The sequence below is a fragment of the Hyla sarda genome, unplaced genomic scaffold (assembly GCF_029499605.1).
Source record: "Hyla sarda isolate aHylSar1 unplaced genomic scaffold, aHylSar1.hap1 scaffold_229, whole genome shotgun sequence".
In the NCBI taxonomy this organism is placed as follows: Eukaryota; Metazoa; Chordata; class Amphibia; order Anura; family Hylidae; genus Hyla; species Hyla sarda.
The window spans coordinates 671-16961 of record NW_026608969.1 but is presented as its reverse complement, the minus strand read 5'-3'; the positions used below and the strand labels follow the sequence as shown (position 1 = coordinate 16961).

At 46.2% G+C, this 16291-nt stretch overlaps 6 non-coding genes and 1 pseudogene across 6 annotated transcripts; all 7 read left to right on the top strand.

Annotated features, from left to right (window-relative positions):
• Positions 1–123: 123 nt before the first annotated feature.
• LOC130321886 (U2 spliceosomal RNA) lies at positions 124–297 on the top strand (annotated as a pseudogene).
• A 3552-nt stretch (positions 298–3849) lies between these two features.
• LOC130321871 (U2 spliceosomal RNA) lies at positions 3850–4040 on the top strand. The gene has a single exon (XR_008867522.1). It is a non-coding gene; the product is annotated as a U2 spliceosomal RNA (small nuclear RNA).
• Positions 4041–6125: 2085 nt separating this feature from the next.
• Positions 6126–6316, top strand: LOC130321864 (U2 spliceosomal RNA). Its single transcript, XR_008867515.1, has one exon. It is a non-coding gene; the product is annotated as a U2 spliceosomal RNA (small nuclear RNA).
• Positions 6317–8387: 2071 nt separating this feature from the next.
• On the top strand, positions 8388–8578 carry LOC130321851 (U2 spliceosomal RNA). The gene has a single exon (XR_008867504.1). It is a non-coding gene; the product is annotated as a U2 spliceosomal RNA (small nuclear RNA).
• Positions 8579–10668: 2090 nt separating this feature from the next.
• On the top strand, positions 10669–10859 carry LOC130321839 (U2 spliceosomal RNA). Its single transcript, XR_008867493.1, has one exon. It is a non-coding gene; the product is annotated as a U2 spliceosomal RNA (small nuclear RNA).
• A 2084-nt stretch (positions 10860–12943) lies between these two features.
• On the top strand, positions 12944–13134 carry LOC130321977 (U2 spliceosomal RNA). Its single transcript, XR_008867590.1, has one exon. It is a non-coding gene; the product is annotated as a U2 spliceosomal RNA (small nuclear RNA).
• Positions 13135–15216: 2082 nt separating this feature from the next.
• Positions 15217–15407, top strand: LOC130321965 (U2 spliceosomal RNA). The gene has a single exon (XR_008867579.1). It is a non-coding gene; the product is annotated as a U2 spliceosomal RNA (small nuclear RNA).
• The last annotated feature ends 884 nt before the right edge of the window (positions 15408–16291 follow it).

Below are 16291 nucleotides of genomic sequence, written 5' to 3'. Positions count from 1 at the left end.
AGCTGAATGTTAGAGTAGCATGGTGTGCGATGTATAGCTTAGGGAACCTTTGCTGTGTATTGTACTATCATGCTTTGTGTGACTGTAATTTATTGTACGACTTGTAATGACTGAACGGAAAATAAAGCTCTTTCAATCAAAAAATCTGTTCTTATCAGTTTAATATCTGATACGTCCCCTATCTGGGGACCATATATTAAATGGATTTTTGAGAACGGGGGCCGATTTCGAAGCTTGCTTCCGTCGCCCTATGCATTGACCCGATATGGCAGTATCTTCGGGTACAGTGCACCACCCCCTTACAGGGTTAAAAAGAAAGATTCCTACTTTCATTGCTACCTGCTTGCTGGCTAGCCAGCTAGCCAGCCCTGTGGGCCTTGCTGCTGCTGCAGCCAAAAAACAAAAGGTGGTGCTGCTGCTGCTTCTGCTGCTTCTGCTTCTGCTTGTGTCTGGCCGCTGTTGGAGCGTCCAGGCACAGGACTTCTGCTGCTGCTGACTAAATGGCCTCCTTAATTGGATCATTTGAGTAGCCAGCACACCTGTGCAGGTAGGGCATGACATGATAGGCAGCTGCCTTGATAGCGGGTGGGTGCTGAATGTTCCTAATTGACAAAATAAGATTAATGCTTATGAAGAAATATAAAATCTCATCCCTTCCCCAATATCGCGCCACACCCCTACCCCTTAATTCCCTGGTTGAACTTGATGGACATATGTCTTTTTTCGACCGTACTAACTATGTAACTATGTAACATAACATGGGGGGGGGGGGGGTCTCCTGGCTGTTCACACAGGTGTGTCATTGCTGTACATTGACCATGCATTGCTTCTGTGGTATTGCAAAGGCAAAGACAAATGCTTCCAGCCATCCATTGCACTAATGGATTGGTCATCAGCTGGCTGTCTATGTCCCGCATCAATATAGACCAAAGTACAGAGGGTTAGGCTATGCTATTGTGCACCTACCTGATGCATCAGAAGGTGCGAGGCCCTTGCTAAATTCTGTGCACAGACTTTGAGATCTATACTTTAGACTGTATCTAAACCTGCTCCAACATGGACTGACATTCTGGCCTACTTTCAGCCGATGCGACTTGTCTGTCGCTGAACAGTCGCTTTTTATGTATTCAGCACCTATGTATAATGTTGTAAAAATGCTCTAGAAGCTAAAGTCGCAGAAATGTCACACATATTTGGCCTGCAACTTTCTGTGCGACAAATTCAGACAGGAAAAATCAGTATAAATCCTTAGAAAATTATCCCCCAGTGTCTCCATCTGCTGGCGGTATTGAATAAGCATTGCTGCACTGATGGGGTATGCATTAGACGAAAAAAAACAAGAAAAAGAAAAATAATACGCCCAGAAAAGAGGCGAAAAGGAGAAAAACGTAAAAAAACGTGAAAAAAAAGTAAGAGGAAGAGAAGGGAAAAAAAGGTGGAAATGGGTTTAAAAGTGATTTCGGCGGAGAAATATATATATATATATATATATATATATATATATATATATATATGCGCGCACACACACACATATATATAAACGTATTCTCCGTTGAGATATTGCAGCCGCTGCTGTGTCCAGGCCCAGGAGCCTTAGCACTGTGCTGTGATGTCACTCAATACCACTGACATCACTAGGTGTAAACAACATCTCTCCTTTGCTGTGTATGTGACTATGGAGCTGTTTGGTGATGTCGTCTATTATGGCCTTCATAGAAGCAACAGGAGATTGTTGCATCCATCTAGAACCCTCAGAACTACAGTGCTATGATGTCACTCACTTCCACAGGCCTTGCAGAGTGTAAACAACAACAACCCAGCTTTGTTGTGTATGTAACCATAGGGATTTGTGATGTCACCTAGAACCTTCACAGCAGCGACAGCTTTATGAGGAGCATCAGCACTGCTCTGCCTGAGCAGAACCATCACCGCCATAGGTTGTCAAATAACCCGGGTTTAACCCACACAGGTAAGTCCAATGGGGTGCAGGCATGTCCTCTATGCTTACAGCTTCCCGTGGGTGTTGGTTTGATACCGTTTGGGGACAGGTAGATAAGAGGGGGGGAGAGAAAACTGTATAGGTGCTAATAAAACATAGCTTTTAATAAGTCGTCTAAAACACACTGATTTAAACAAAGTGATGTACGAATAGGTGACAAGGCAGGTGTCAGCCCTGTGACCTAAGGATAGACACTAACAAGGCTGTTAAAATTGCATGTAAAGGGATTGTCCCACAAATGCAGTAGCCCAATGTAAATTGTATGCTGCTGATAGATAATATAGATATAGTTGCTAGCTATGCCCAACGCGTTTCAGCACATGGTTACATGTGACCTCATCAGGGGCTAACTGGCGTAGAACAATACAGTTATTGTATATGAGAATTAATATCGGGGTAGCTCGATACAATAGCGACCCCAACAAAGAGCGTGCTGGATGTGATGCACAATACTCATTTACAGCATATAAATGACAGGACCCGGACGCAACCTGCAAGGAAGCACATAAGAACAATGGTCCTCAGTAAGCATATCATTACCAAAAAATAGTAAGGTACCTGTAAAGCAGAAGAGATAGTTACTCACGGTTATGGCGTCTATCTGGGATAAAACCTGACGATGTGTGTATAACCCGCAGTGGCGGGGAGCCTAGCTTCCGTGCCGGCTACTCACACACATGTCAGAGAAGAGCGGCGTCTGACGACTTATCCGCTTCCGGTCTAAGGTGGGCGTGGCCCGGCTAACGACGCCGTCTCCATGCCAGCGCCAAAACAATGGAGAGCGCGTCATCCGTCCCGCTGATCTCGCGGGGCGGTAGCACGGGCATAGTTAACCCTAGCCGACCCGAAGGTAAGTCAGTTACACTGTCCCAAAATAGGACAGGTAGGAAAATTAGCTTTAAATGGCAGCCCAAAAATACACTTTGGATATGTGAATTAGGGTAGGCGAGAGCCTAGCCAGACATTTATACTGAGTCCGATATTAGACATTGAGTAATGTATAACAGGGGAACAGTACATGGATTGGCACATCTAGGTAGTACAGATAGAGTAAAATTAAGAAATTTGAATATTCATAATAATCATTAATTGAGAGTAAACAAGCTAGAGATCAGAGACCCAGAATTAAACAGAGAAGGATATCGGATAAAAATATTGACCAAAAGCAGCTCTGGTGGATGAGGGGAGGTAATGAGGGACGATATCCCAAAGATTGGGGTACCAAAAAGTGTCCGAGGGGTATTGTAGGGGAAGCCCTAGATGGATGGTGGAGAGGGGTTAGCGGGGGCCTAGTGAGCCTATATAATGCCTAGGCATCCCTAAACTAAGCCCTATGCCTAGGCGGGGTGGCCGCCCTAAAAAGGGCGGTCCCGCTCTGGAACCTAAGCCTAGTGTGCCCTAGTATTCCCTAACTAGGGGGTGTACTAGCTAATTGGCTGACTACAGCCACCCCTAACTACCTAAGAAAACACCCCTAATTAGCATACCCCCACGGACACTTTGGGGACAGCCAAGGAGGCATCTGCAGGCAACAAAGGTAGGTGTGTGCTTGTGTGTGTGTTTCCTATGCAGATCCTAAGCCCAGTGTCACATGCAAGTAGGAGGAGTAAGAAGGGTTCCTGGCAAATCCGGGTTATGGATTGCATTTAAAAAGGCCCCGTGGGAGTGCAATGGGCCCCTGTCTTGCTGCTTAGCAATAATGGTATGGGTTTAGGTTCTGCTGTGTGTACTGGTGGTTGACTGCCCCCCAGCCCAGAGTGTGCATGGAAAATTGTCTGGCAGCCTCCCTGACAGCAAGCAGTGATAGTGCCCATGAAGGGCACCTTGTTGGGCCCGCCCCTTTCACGGTTATCGCTTCTCGGCCTTTTGGCTAATATCAAGTGTAGTATCTGTTCTTATCAGTTTAATATCTGATACGTCCCCTATCTGGGGACCATATATTAAATGGATTTTTGAGAACGGGGGCCGATTTCGAAGCTTGCTTCCGTCGCCCTATGCATTGACCCGATATGGCAGTATCTTCGGGTACAGTGCACCACCCCCTTACAGGGTTAAAAAGAAAGATTCCTACTTTCATTGCTACCTGCTTGCTGGCTAGCCAGCTAGCCAGCCCTGTGGGCCTTGCTGCTGCTGCAGCCAAAAAACAAAAGGTGGTGCTGCTGCTGCTTCTGCTGCTTCTGCTTCTGCTTGTGTCTGGCCGCTGTTGGAGCGTCCAGGCACAGGACTTCTGCTGCTGCTGACTAAATGGCCTCCTTAATTGGATCATTTGAGTAGCCAGCACACCTGTGCAGGTAGGGCATGACATGATAGGCAGCTGCCTTGATAGCGGGTGGGTGCTGAATGTTCCTAATTGACAAAATAAGATTAATGCTTATGAAGAAATATAAAATCTCATCCCTTCCCCAATATCGCGCCACACCCCTACCCCTTAATTCCCTGGTTGAACTTGATGGACATATGTCTTTTTTCGACCGTACTAACTATGTAACTATGTAACATAACATGGGGGGGGGGGGTCTCCTGGCTGTTCACACAGGTGTGTCATTGCTGTACATTGACCATGCATTGCTTCTGTGGTATTGCAAAGGCAAAGACAAATGCTTCCAGCCATCCATTGCACTAATGGATTGGTCATCAGCTGGCTGTCTATGTCCCGCATCAATATAGACCAAAGTACAGAGGGTTAGGCTATGCTATTGTGCACCTACCTGATGCATCAGAAGGTGCGAGGCCCTTGCTAAATTCTGTGCACAGACTTTGAGATCTATACTTTAGACTGTATCTAAACCTGCTCCAACATGGACTGACATTCTGGCCTACTTTCAGCCGATGCGACTTGTCTGTCGCTGAACAGTCGCTTTTTATGTATTCAGCACCTATGTATAATGTTGTAAAAATGCTCTAGAAGCTAAAGTCGCAGAAATGTCACACATATTTGGCCTGCAACTTTCTGTGCGACAAATTCAGACAGGAAAAATCAGTATAAATCCTTAGAAAATTATCCCCCAGTGTCTCCATCTGCTGGCGGTATTGAATAAGCATTGCTGCACTGATGGGGTATGCATTAGACGAAAAAAAAGAAGAAAAAGAAGAATAATACGCCCAGAAAAGAGGCGAAAAGGAGAAAAACGTAAAAAAACGTGAAAAAAAAGTAAGAGGAAGAGAAGGGAAAAAAAGGTGGAAATGGGTTTAAAAGTGATTTCGGCGGAGAAATATATATATATATATATATATATATATATATATATATATACGCGCACACACACACATATATATAAACGTATTCTCCGTTGAGATATTGCAGCCGCTGCTGTGTCCAGGCCCAGGAGCCTTAGCACTGTGCTGTGATGTCACTCAATACCACTGACATCACTAGGTGTAAACAACATCTCTCCTTTGCTGTGTATGTGACTATGGAGCTGTTTGGTGATGTCGTCTATTATGGCCTTCATAGAAGCAACAGGAGATTGTTGCATCCATCTAGAACCCTCAGAACTACAGTGCTATGATGTCACTCACTTCCACAGGCCTTGCAGAGTGTAAACAACAACAACCCAGCTTTGTTGTGTATGTAACCATAGGGATTTGTGATGTCACCTAGAACCTTCACAGCAGCGACAGCTTTATGAGGAGCATCAGCACTGCTCTGCCTGAGCAGAACCATCACCGCCATAGGTTGTCAAATAACCCGGGTTTAACCCACACAGGTAAGTCCAATGGGGTGCAGGCATGTCCTCTATGCTTACAGCTTCCCGTGGGTGTTGGTTTGATACCGTTTGGGGACAGCCAAGGAGGCATCTGCAGGCAACAAAGGTAGGTGTGTGCTTGTGTGTGTGTTTCCTATGCAGATCCTAAGCCCAGTGTCACATGCAAGTAGGAGGAGTAAGAAGGGTTCCTGGCAAATCCGGGTTATGGATTGCATTTAAAAAGGCCCCGTGGGAGTGCAATGGGCCCCTGTCTTGCTGCTTAGCAATAATGGTATGGGTTTAGGTTCTGCTGTGTGTACTGGTGGTTGACTGCCCCCCAGCCCAGAGTGTGCATGGAAAATTGTCTGGCAGCCTCCCTGACAGCAAGCAGTGATAGTGCCCATGAAGGGCACCTTGTTGGGCCCGCCCCTTTCACGGTTATCGCTTCTCGGCCTTTTGGCTAAGATCAAGTGTAGTATCTGTTCTTATCAGTTTAATATCTGATACGTCCCCTATCTGGGGACCATATATTAAATGGATTTTTGAGAACGGGGGCCGATTTCGAAGCTTGCTTCCGTCGCCCTATGCATTGACCCGATATGGCAGTATCTTCGGGTACAGTGCACCACCCCCTTACAGGGTTAAAAAGAAAGATTCCTACTTTCATTGCTACCTGCTTGCTGGCTAGCCAGCTAGCCAGCCCTGTGGGCCTTGCTGCTGCTGCAGCCAAAAAACAAAAGGTGGTGCTGCTGCTGCTTCTGCTGCTTCTGCTTCTGCTTGTGTCTGGCCGCTGTTGGAGCGTCCAGGCACAGGACTTCTGCTGCTGCTGACTAAATGGCCTCCTTAATTGGATCATTTGAGTAGCCAGCACACCTGTGCAGGTAGGGCATGACATGATAGGCAGCTGCCTTGATAGCGGGTGGGTGCTGAATGTTCCTAATTGACAAAATAAGATTAATGCTTATGAAGAAATATAAAATCTCATCCCTTCCCCAATATCGCGCCACACCCCTACCCCTTAATTCCCTGGTTGAACTTGATGGACATATGTCTTTTTTCGACCGTACTAACTATGTAACTATGTAACATAACATGGGGGGGGGGGGGGGGGGTCTCCTGGCTGTTCACACAGGTGTGTCATTGCTGTACATTGACCATGCATTGCTTCTGTGGTATTGCAAAGGCAAAGACAAATGCTTCCAGCCATCCATTGCACTAATGGATTGGTCATCAGCTGGCTGTCTATGTCCCGCATCAATATAGACCAAAGTACAGAGGGTTAGGCTATGCTATTGTGCACCTACCTGATGCATCAGAAGGTGCGAGGCCCTTGCTAAATTCTGTGCACAGACTTTGAGATCTATACTTTAGACTGTATCTAAACCTGCTCCAACATGGACTGACATTCTGGCCTACTTTCAGCCGATGCGACTTGTCTGTCGCTGAACAGTCGCTTTTTATGTATTCAGCACCTATGTATAATGTTGTAAAAATGCTCTAGAAGCTAAAGTCGCAGAAATGTCACACATATTTGGCCTGCAACTTTCTGTGCGACAAATTCAGACAGGAAAAATCAGTATAAATCCTTAGAAAATTATCCCCCAGTGTCTCCATCTGCTGGCGGTATTGAATAAGCATTGCTGCACTGATGGGGTATGCATTAGACGAAAAAAAAGAAGAAAAAGAAGAATAATACGCCCAGAAAAGAGGCGAAAAGGAGAAAAACGTAAAAAAACGTGAAAAAAAAGTAAGAGGAAGAGAAGGGAAAAAAAGGTGGAAATGGGTTTAAAAGTGATTTCGGCGGAGAAATATATATATATATATATATACGCGCACACACACACATATATATAAACGTATTCTCCGTTGAGATATTGCAGCCGCTGCTGTGTCCAGGCCCAGGAGCCTTAGCACTGTGCTGTGATGTCACTCAATACCACTGACATCACTAGGTGTAAACAACATCTCTCCTTTGCTGTGTATGTGACTATGGAGCTGTTTGGTGATGTCGTCTATTATGGCCTTCATAGAAGCAACAGGAGATTGTTGCATCCATCTAGAACCCTCAGAACTACAGTGCTATGATGTCACTCACTTCCACAGGCCTTGCAGAGTGTAAACAACAACAACCCAGCTTTGTTGTGTATGTAACCATAGGGATTTGTGATGTCACCTAGAACCTTCACAGCAGCGACAGCTTTATGAGGAGCATCAGCACTGCTCTGCCTGAGCAGAACCATCACCGCCATAGGTTGTCAAATAACCCGGGTTTAACCCACACAGGTAAGTCCAATGGGGTGCAGGCATGTCCTCTATGCTTACAGCTTCCCGTGGGTGTTGGTTTGATACCGTTTGGGGACAGCCAAGGAGGCATCTGCAGGCAACAAAGGTAGGTGTGTGCTTGTGTGTGTGTTTCCTATGCAGATCCTAAGCCCAGTGTCACATGCAAGTAGGAGGAGTAAGAAGGGTTCCTGGCAAATCCGGGTTATGGATTGCATTTAAAAAGGCCCCGTGGGAGTGCAATGGGCCCCTGTCTTGCTGCTTAGCAATAATGGTATGGGTTTAGGTTCTGCTGTGTGTACTGGTGGTTGACTGCCCCCCAGCCCAGAGTGTGCATGGAAAATTGTCTGGCAGCCTCCCTGACAGCAAGCAGTGATAGTGCCCATGAAGGGCACCTTGTTGGGCCCGCCCCTTTCACGGTTATCGCTTCTCGGCCTTTTGGCTAAGATCAAGTGTAGTATCTGTTCTTATCAGTTTAATATCTGATACGTCCCCTATCTGGGGACCATATATTAAATGGATTTTTGAGAACGGGGGCCGATTTCGAAGCTTGCTTCCGTCGCCCTATGCATTGACCCGATATGGCAGTATCTTCGGGTACAGTGCACCACCCCCTTACAGGGTTAAAAAGAAAGATTCCTACTTTCATTGCTACCTGCTTGCTGGCTAGCCAGCTAGCCAGCCCTGTGGGCCTTGCTGCTGCTGCAGCCAAAAAACAAAAGGTGGTGCTGCTGCTGCTTCTGCTGCTTCTGCTTCTGCTTGTGTCTGGCCGCTGTTGGAGCGTCCAGGCACAGGACTTCTGCTGCTGCTGACTAAATGGCCTCCTTAATTGGATCATTTGAGTAGCCAGCACACCTGTGCAGGTAGGGCATGACATGATAGGCAGCTGCCTTGATAGCGGGTGGGTGCTGAATGTTCCTAATTGACAAAATAAGATTAATGCTTATGAAGAAATATAAAATCTCATCCCTTCCCCAATATCGCGCCACACCCCTACCCCTTAATTCCCTGGTTGAACTTGATGGACATATGTCTTTTTTCGACCGTACTAACTATGTAACTATGTAACATAACATGGGGGGGGGGGGGGGGGTCTCCTGGCTGTTCACACAGGTGTGTCATTGCTGTACATTGACCATGCATTGCTTCTGTGGTATTGCAAAGGCAAAGACAAATGCTTCCAGCCATCCATTGCACTAATGGATTGGTCATCAGCTGGCTGTCTATGTCCCGCATCAATATAGACCAAAGTACAGAGTGTTAGGCTATGCTATTGTGCACCTACCTGATGCATCAGAAGGTGCGAGGCCCTTGCTAAATTCTGTGCACAGACTTTGAGATCTATACTTTAGACTGTATCTAAACCTGCTCCAACATGGACTGACATTCTGGCCTACTTTCAGCCGATGCGACTTGTCTGTCGCTGAACAGTCGCTTTTTATGTATTCAGCACCTATGTATAATGTTGTAAAAATGCTCTAGAAGCTAAAGTCGCAGAAATGTCACACATATTTGGCCTGCAACTTTCTGTGCGACAAATTCAGACAGGAAAAATCAGTATAAATCCTTAGAAAATTATCCCCCAGTGTCTCCATCTGCTGGCGGTATTGAATAAGCATTGCTGCACTGATGGGGTATGCATTAGACGAAAAAAAAGAAGAAAAAGAAGAATAATACGCCCAGAAAAGAGGCGAAAAGGAGAAAAACGTAAAAAAACGTGAAAAAAAAGTAAGAGGAAGAGAAGGGAAAAAAAGGTGGAAATGGGTTTAAAAGTGATTTCGGCGGAGAAATATATATATATATATATATATATATATATATATATATATACGCGCACACACACACATATATATAAACGTATTCTCCGTTGAGATATTGCAGCCGCTGCTGTGTCCAGGCCCAGGAGCCTTAGCACTGTGCTGTGATGTCACTCAATACCACTGACATCACTAGGTGTAAACAACATCTCTCCTTTGCTGTGTATGTGACTATGGAGCTGTTTGGTGATGTCGTCTATTATGGCCTTCATAGAAGCAACAGGAGATTGTTGCATCCATCTAGAACCCTCAGAACTACAGTGCTATGATGTCACTCACTTCCACAGGCCTTGCAGAGTGTAAACAACAACAACCCAGCTTTGTTGTGTATGTAACCATAGGGATTTGTGATGTCACCTAGAACCTTCACAGCAGCGACAGCTTTATGAGGAGCATCAGCACTGCTCTGCCTGAGCAGAACCATCACCGCCATAGGTTGTCAAATAACCCGGATTTAACCCACACAGGTAAGTCCAATGGGGTGCAGGCATGTCCTCTATGCTTACAGCTTCCCGTGGGTGTTGGTTTGATACCGTTTGGGGACAGCCAAGGAGGCATCTACAGGCAACAAAGGTAGGTGTGTGCTTGTGTGTGTGTTTCCTATGCAGATCCTAAGCCCAGTGTCACATGCAAGTAGGAGGAGTAAGAAGGGTTCCTGGCAAATCCGGGTTATGGATTGCATTTAAAAAGGCCCCGTGGGAGTGCAATGGGCCCCTGTCTTGCTGCTTAGCAATAATGGTATGGGTTTAGGTTCTGCTGTGTGTACTGGTGGTTGACTGCCCCCCAGCCCAGAGTGTGCATGGAAAATTGTCTGGCAGCCTCCCTGACAGCAAGCAGTGATAGTGCCCATGAAGGGCACCTTGTTGGGCCCGCCCCTTTCACGGTTATCGCTTCTCGGCCTTTTGGCTAAGATCAAGTGTAGTATCTGTTCTTATCAGTTTAATATCTGATACGTCCCCTATCTGGGGACCATATATTAAATGGATTTTTGAGAACGGGGGCCGATTTCGAAGCTTGCTTCCGTCGCCCTATGCATTGACCCGATATGGCAGTATCTTCGGGTACAGTGCACCACCCCCTTACAGGGTTAAAAAGAAAGATTCCTACTTTCATTGCTACCTGCTTGCTGGCTAGCCAGCTAGCCAGCCCTGTGGGCCTTGCTGCTGCTGCAGCAAAAAAACAAAAGGTGGTGCTGCTGCTGCTTCTGCTGCTTCTGCTTCTGCTTGTGTCTGGCCGCTGTTGGAGCGTCCAGGCACAGGACTTCTGCTGCTGCTGACTAAATGGCCTCCTTAATTGGATCATTTGAGTAGCCAGCACACCTGTGCAGGTAGGGCATGACATGATAGGCAGCTGCCTTGATAGCGGGTGGGTGCTGAATGTTCCTAATTGACAAAATAAGATTAATGCTTATGAAGAAATATAAAATCTCATCCCTTCCCCAATATCGCGCCACACCCCTACCCCTTAATTCCCTGGTTGAACTTGATGGACATATGTCTTTTTTCGACCGTACTAACTATGTAACTATGTAACATAACATGGGGGGGGGGGGGGGTCTCCTGGCTGTTCACACAGGTGTGTCATTGCTGTACATTGACCATGCATTGCTTCTGTGGTATTGCAAAGGCAAAGACAAATGCTTCCAGCCATCCATTGCACTAATGGATTGGTCATCAGCTGGCTGTCTATGTCCCGCATCAATATAGACCAAAGTACAGAGGGTTAGGCTATGCTATTGTGCACCTACCTGATGCATCAGAAGGTGCGAGGCCCTTGCTAAATTCTGTGCACAGACTTTGAGATCTATACTTTAGACTGTATCTAAACCTGCTCCAACATGGACTGACATTCTGGCCTACTTTCAGCCGATGCGACTTGTCTGTCGCTGAACAGTCGCTTTTTATGTATTCAGCACCTATGTATAATGTTGTAAAAATGCTCTAGAAGCTAAAGTCGCAGAAATGTCACACATATTTGGCCTGCAACTTTCTGTGCGACAAATTCAGACAGGAAAAATCAGTATAAATCCTTAGAAAATTATCCCCCAGTGTCTCCATCTGCTGGCGGTATTGAATAAGCATTGCTGCACTGATGGGGTATGCATTAGACGAAAAAAAAGAAGAAAAAGAAGAATAATACGCCCAGAAAAGAGGCGAAAAGGAGAAAAACGTAAAAAAACGTGAAAAAAAAGTAAGAGGAAGAGAAGGGAAAAAAAGGTGGAAATGGGTTTAAAAGTGATTTCGGCGGAGAAATATATATATATATATATATATATATATATATATATACGCGCACACACACACATATATATAAACGTATTCTCCGTTGAGATATTGCAGCCGCTGCTGTGTCCAGGCCCAGGAGCCTTAGCACTGTGCTGTGATGTCACTCAATACCACTGACATCACTAGGTGTAAACAACATCTCTCCTTTGCTGTGTATGTGACTATGGAGCTGTTTGGTGATGTCGTCTATTATGGCCTTCATAGAAGCAACAGGAGATTGTTGCATCCATCTAGAACCCTCAGAACTACAGTGCTATGATGTCACTCACTTCCACAGGCCTTGCAGAGTGTAAACAACAACAACCCAGCTTTGTTGTGTATGTAACCATAGGGATTTGTGATGTCACCTAGAACCTTCACAGCAGCGACAGCTTTATGAGGAGCATCAGCACTGCTCTGCCTGAGCAGAACCATCACCGCCATAGGTTGTCAAATAACCCGGGTTTAACCCACACAGGTAAGTCCAATGGGGTGCAGGCATGTCCTCTATGCTTACAGCTTCCCGTGGGTGTTGGTTTGATACCGTTTGGGGACAGCCAAGGAGGCATCTGCAGGCAACAAAGGTAGGTGTGTGCTTGTGTGTGTGTTTCCTATGCAGATCCTAAGCCCAGTGTCACATGCAAGTAGGAGGAGTAAGAAGGGTTCCTGGCAAATCCGGGTTATGGATTGCATTTAAAAAGGCCCCGTGGGAGTGCAATGGGCCCCTGTCTTGCTGCTTAGCAATAATGGTATGGGTTTAGGTTCTGCTGTGTGTACTGGTGGTTGACTGCCCCCCAGCCCAGAGTGTGCATGGAAAATTGTCTGGCAGCCTCCCTGACAGCAAGCAGTGATAGTGCCCATGAAGGGCACCTTGTTGGGCCCGCCCCTTTCACGGTTATCGCTTCTCGGCCTTTTGGCTAAGATCAAGTGTAGTATCTGTTCTTATCAGTTTAATATCTGATACGTCCCCTATCTGGGGACCATATATTAAATGGATTTTTGAGAACGGGGGCCGATTTCGAAGCTTGCTTCCGTCGCCCTATGCATTGACCCGATATGGCAGTATCTTCGGGTACAGTGCACCACCCCCTTACAGGGTTAAAAAGAAAGATTCCTACTTTCATTGCTACCTGCTTGCTGGCTAGCCAGCTAGCCAGCCCTGTGGGCCTTGCTGCTGCTGCAGCCAAAAAACAAAAGGTGGTGCTGCTGCTGCTTCTGCTGCTTCTGCTTCTGCTTGTGTCTGGCCGCTGTTGGAGCGTCCAGGCACAGGACTTCTGCTGCTGCTGACTAAATGGCCTCCTTAATTGGATCATTTGAGTAGCCAGCACACCTGTGCAGGTAGGGCATGACATGATAGGCAGCTGCCTTGATAGCGGGTGGGTGCTGAATGTTCCTAATTGACAAAATAAGATTAATGCTTATGAAGAAATATAAAATCTCATCCCTTCCCCAATATCGCGCCACACCCCTACCCCTTAATTCCCTGGTTGAACTTGATGGACATATGTCTTTTTTCGACCGTACTAACTATGTCACTATGTAACATAACATGGGGGGGGGGGGGGTCTCCTGGCTGTTCACACAGGTGTGTCATTGCTGTACATTGACCATGCATTGCTTCTGTGGTATTGCAAAGGCAAAGACAAATGCTTCCAGCCATCCATTGCACTAATGGATTGGTCATCAGCTGGCTGTCTATGTCCCGCATCAATATAGACCAAAGTACAGAGGGTTAGGCTATGCTATTGTGCACCTACCTGATGCATCAGAAGGTGCGAGGCCCTTGCTAAATTCTGTGCACAGACTTTGAGATCTATACTTTAGACTGTATCTAAACCTGCTCCAACATGGACTGACATTCTGGCCTACTTTCAGCCGATGCGACTTGTCTGTCGCTGAACAGTCGCTTTTTATGTATTCAGCACCTATGTATAATGTTGTAAAAATGCTCTAGAAGCTAAAGTCGCAGAAATGTCACACATATTTGGCCTGCAACTTTCTGTGCGACAAATTCAGACAGGAAAAATCAGTATAAATCCTTAGAAAATTATCCCCCAGTGTCTCCATCTGCTGGCGGTATTGAATAAGCATTGCTGCACTGATGGGGTATGCATTAGACGAAAAAAAAGAAGAAAAAGAAGAATAATACGCCCAGAAAAGAGGCGAAAAGGAGAAAAATGTAAAAAAACGTGAAAAAAAAGTAAGAGGAAGAGAAGGGAAAAAAAGGTGGAAATGGGTTTAAAAGTGATTTCGGCGGAGAAATATATATATATATATATATATATATATATATATACGCGCACACACACACATATATATAAACGTATTCTCCGTTGAGATATTGCAGCCGCTGCTGTGTCCAGGCCCAGGAGCCTTAGCACTGTGCTGTGATGTCACTCAATACCACTGACATCACTAGGTGTAAACAACATCTCTCCTTTGCTGTGTATGTGACTATGGAGCTGTTTGGTGATGTCGTCTATTATGGCCTTCATAGAAGCAACAGGAGATTGTTGCATCCATCTAGAACCCTCAGAACTACAGTGCTATGATGTCACTCACTTCCACAGGCCTTGCAGAGTGTAAACAACAACAACCCAGCTTTGTTGTGTATGTAACCATAGGGATTTGTGATGTCACCTAGAACCTTCACAGCAGCGACAGCTTTATGAGGAGCATCAGCACTGCTCTGCCTGAGCAGAACCATCACCGCCATAGGTTGTCAAATAACCCGGGTTTAACCCACACAGGTAAGTCCAATGGGGTGCAGGCATGTCCTCTATGCTTACAGCTTCCCGTGGGTGTTGGTTTGATACCGTTTGGGGACAGCCAAGGAGGCATCTGCAGGCAACAAAGGTAGGTGTGTGCTTGTGTGTGTGTTTCCTATGCAGATCCTAAGCCCAGTGTCACATGCAAGTAGGAGGAGTAAGAAGGGTTCCTGGCAAATCCGGGTTATGGATTGCATTTAAAAAGGCCCCGTGGGAGTGCAATGGGCCCATGTATTGCTGCTTAGCAATAATGGTATGGGTTTAGGTTCTGCTGTGTGTACTGGTGGTTGACTGCCCCCCCAGCCCAGAGTGTGCATGGAAAATTGTCTGGCAGCCTCCCTGACAGCAAGCAGTGATAGTGCCCATGAAGGGCACCTTGTTGGGCCCGCCCCTTTCACGGTTATCGCTTCTCGGCCTTTTGGCTAAGATCAAGTGTAGTATCTGTTCTTATCAGTTTAATATCTGATACGTCCCCTATCTGGGGACCATATATTAAATGGATTTTTGAGAACGGGGGCCGATTTCGAAGCTTGCTTCCGTCGCCCTATGCATTGACCCGATATGGCAGTATCTTCGGGTACAGTGCACCACCCCCTTACAGGGTTAAAAAGAAAGATTCCTACTTTCATTGCTACCTGCTTGCTGGCTAGCCAGCTAGCCAGCCCTGTGGGCCTTGCTGCTGCTGCAGCCAAAAAACAAAAGGTGGTGCTGCTGCTGCTTCTGCTGCTTCTGCTTCTGCTTGTGTCTGGCCGCTGTTGGAGCGTCCAGGCACAGGACTTCTGCTGCTGCTGACTAAATGGCCTCCTTAATTGGATCATTTGAGTAGCCAGCACACCTGTGCAGGTAGGGCATGACATGATAGGCAGCTGCCTTGATAGCGGGTGGGTGCTGAATGTTCCTAATTGACAAAATAAGATTAATGCTTATGAAGAAATATAAAATCTCATCCCTTCCCCAATTTCGCGCCACACCCCTACCCCTTAATTCCCTGGTTGAACTTGATGGACATGTGTCTTTTTTCGACCGTACTAACTATGTAACTATGTAACATAACATGGGGGGGGGGGGGGGGGTCTCCTGGCTGTTCACACAGGTGTGTCATTGCTGTACATTGACCATGCATTGCTTCTGTGGTATTGCAAAGGCAAAGACAAATGCTTCCAGCCATCCATTGCACTAATGGATTGGTCATCAGCTGGCTGTCTATGTCCCGCATCAATATAGACCAAAGTACAGAGGGTTAGGCTATGCTATTGTGCACCTACCTGATGCATCAGAAGGTGCGAGGCCCTTGCTAAATTCTGTGCACAGACTTTGAGATCTATACTTTAGACTGTATCTAAACCTGCTCCAACATGGACTGACATTCTGGCCTACTTTCAGCCGATGCGACTTGTCTGTCGCTGAACAGTCGCTTTTTATGTATTCAGCACCTATGTATAATGTTGTAAAAATGCTCTAGAAGCTAAAGTCGCAG